This window comes from Salmo salar, unplaced genomic scaffold (assembly GCF_905237065.1).
Source record: "Salmo salar unplaced genomic scaffold, Ssal_v3.1, whole genome shotgun sequence".
Lineage (NCBI taxonomy): Eukaryota > Metazoa > Chordata > Actinopteri > Salmoniformes > Salmonidae > Salmo > Salmo salar.
Window position 1 is genome coordinate 80,001 of NW_025548925.1, and position 3,234 is coordinate 83,234.

The 3,234-nt window shown below is 49.6% G+C and overlaps 1 pseudogene; it reads left to right on the forward strand.

The window, feature by feature from the left end:
- The window catches only part of LOC123734129 (tripartite motif-containing protein 16-like), an 8,173-nt pseudogene extending 5,386 nt beyond the window's left edge, over positions 1-2,787 (forward strand).
- The last annotated feature ends 447 nt before the right edge of the window (positions 2,788-3,234 follow it).

Below are 3,234 nucleotides of genomic sequence, written 5' to 3' on the forward strand. Positions count from 1 at the left end.
TCTCTCTCTCTGTCCCTCTCTCTCTCTCTCTCTGTCCCTCTCTTTTCTCTCTCTCTCTCTCTCTCTCTCTCTCTCTCTGTCTCTGTCTCTCTGTCTCTCTCTCTGTCCCTCTCTCTCTCTCTCTCTTAACAGCGCTCTGCACAGGCAGCAGTGGAGGACAGTGATCAGATCTTTACTGAGCTGATCCGCTCCATTGAGAGAAGGAGCTCTGAGGTGAAGGAGCTGATCAGAGCCCAAGAGAAGGATCAAGTGAGTGAAGCTGAAGGAGTCCTGGAGCAACTGAAGCAGGAGATAGCTGAGCTGAGGAAGAGAAGCACTGAGCTGGAGCAGCTCTCACACACAGAGGATCACATCCATTTCCTCCAGGTAACTAAACTGTCTTGTTACATGTGATATGAAATGAACTTCATGTGAAAATATTCATCTCAATCATTATGTTGTCCTCTCTGTCCCTCTCTCTGTGTCCCTCCCTCTCTCTGTGTCCCTCCCTCTCTCTGTGTCCCTCCCTCTCTCTGTGTCCCTCCCTCTCTCTGTGTCCCTCCCTCTCTCTGTGTCCCTCCCTCTCTCTGTGTCCCTCCCTCTCTCTGTGTCCCTCTCTGTCCCTCTGTCTCTCTCTGTGTCCCTCTCTGTCCCTCTGTCTCTCTCTGTGTCCCTCTCTCTCTCTGTCCCTCTCTCTCTCTCTCTCTGTCCCTCTCTCCCTCTCTCTCTCTCTCTCTCTCTCTGTGTCTCTCTCTCTCTGTCCCTCCTCTCTCTCTCTCTCTGTGTGTCTCTCTCTCTCTCTGTCCCTCTCTCTCTCTCTGTCCCTCTCTCCCTCTCTCTCTCTCTCTCTCTCTCTCTGTGTATCTCTCTCTCTGTGTCTCTCCCTCTCTCTGTCCCTCTCTCTCTCTCTCTTTCCCTCCTCTCTCTCTCTGTCCCTCCTCTCTCTCTCTCTCTGTCCCTCCTCTCTTTCCCTCTGTCCCTCTCTCTGTGTCCCCCCTCTCTCTGTGTCCCTCTCTGTGTCCCCCCTCTCTCTGTGTCCCCCGCTCTCTCTGTGTCCCCCGCTCTCTCTGTGTCCCCCGCTCTCTCTGTGTCCCCCGCTCTCTCTGTGTCCCCCCCTCTCTCTGTGTCCCCCCCTCTCTCTGTGTCCCCCCCTCTCTCTGTGTCCCTCTCTGTCCCTCTGTGTCCCTCCCTCTCTCTGTGTCCCTCCCTCTCTCTGTGTCCCTCCCTCTCTCTGTGTCCCTCCCTCTCTCTGTGTCCCTCCCTCTCTCTGTGTCCCTCTCTCTCTGTGTCCCTCCCTCTCTCTGTGTCCCTCTCTCTCTGTGTCCCTCTGTCCCACTGTCCCTCTCTCTCTCGCTCTCTCTCTCCCTCTCTGTCCCTCTCTCTCTCTCTCTGTCCCTCTCTCCCTCGCTCTCTCTCTCTGTCTCTCTCTCTCCCTCTGTCCCTCTGTCTCTCTCTCTGTCTCTCTCTCTGTCTCTCTCGGTGTCCCTCTCTCTGTGTCTCTGTCCGTGTCCCCCTCTCTCTGGGTCTCGGTGTCTCTCTCTCTGTTCCTCTGTCTCTCTCTCTCTCTCTGTCCCTCTCTGTCCCTCTGTCTCTCTCTGTGTCCCTCTCTCTCTCTCTCTCTGTCCCTCTCTGTCCCTCTGTCTCTCTCTGTGTCCCTCTCTCTGTCTTTCTCTCTCTCTGTCTTTCTCTGTCTCTCTCTGTCTGTCTCTCTCTCCAGAGTTATCAGTCTCTCTCCAGTATCAGTGTATCTTCAGACTTACCCAGCATCGTTGTCCGTCCTCTTCAGTACTTTGGAGATGTGAGTAAGACTGTGTCTGAACTGAGAGAGAAACTAGAAGACTTCCTTAAAGGAGAATGGACCAAGATCTCCACTACAGGTGTGTTGAAAACAATCAGAACATCAACTTTAGACCATTGAAAGTTCCCTACTAGTCATATACATGTGGAATATGGTATGATGATAACATTCCCTCTCTCTGTCAATGTGTTTGTGTGTCTGTAGTGAATATAGTGGAGGTTGTTCTGCCTCCAGAGCCCAAGACCAGAGAACAGTTGTTACAATGTGAGTCTCTTTATTGTGAAGTAACTAACAGTCTCTTTTTACTGCCACTCCTAACAATCCCTCTAGAAATATATAGCAATAGTAGATCTAATCAAAGACTGGGTATCTATCTGACTCCTCATATTTCTCTGATTTGATCTCTGCTGTGCTCTAATCAAAGACAGGGTAGATACAGTATCTGACTTAACTTATTGTTCTGACTCCCCTCATTGGTCTCTGCTCTTCTCCCAGATTCCTGTCAGCTCACACTGGACCCAAACACAGCAAACAGACACCTCTCTCTGTCTAAAGGGAACAGAAAGGTGACCTGTACAGGCCAAGTCCAACCATATCCTGACCATCCAGACAGATTCACCAACCGGTGGCAGGTTCTGTGTAGAGAGGGTCTGTCTGGACGCTGTTACTGGGAGGTGGAGTGGAGTGGTAATGTTGTTGATACAGCAGTCTCATATAAAGACATCAGCAGAACAGAGAGAGGTAATATATTTGGATACAATAACAAGTCCTGGAGTTTACTGTGCTGTAGTGATGGTTATTATTTCATACACAATAATGTTGAGACTAAAGTATCAGGTCCTCAGTCCTCCAGAGTAGGAGTGTACCTGGATCACAAGGCAGGTACTCTGTCCTTCTACAGTGTCTCTGACACAATGACCCTCCTCCACAGAGTCCAGACCACATTCACTCAGCCCCTCTATCCTGGGTTTTATCTCTATTATAGTACTGCTGAGCTGGTTAAACTGTAGTAGGGTCCACATAGATACTAGTCATGCTGGTGTAGTCTATAGCTGAGCTGGTTAAACTGTAGTAGGGTCCACATAGATACTAGTCATGCTGGTGTAGTCTATAGCTGAGCTGGTTAAACTGTAGTAGGGTCCACATAGATACTAGTCATGCTGGTGTAGTCTATAGCTGAGCTGGTTAAACTGTAGTAGGGTCCACATAGATACTAGTCATGCTGGTGTAGTCTATAGCTGAGCTGGTTAAACTGTAGTAGGGTCCACATAGATACTAGTCATGCTGGTGTAGTCTATAGCTGAGCTGGTTAAACTGTAGTAGGGTCCACATAGATACTAGTCATGCTGGTGTAGTCTATAGCTGAGCTGGTTAAACTGTAGTAGGGTCCACATAGATACTAGTCATGCTGGTGTAGTCTATAGCTGAGCTGGTTAAACTGTAGTAGGGTCCACATA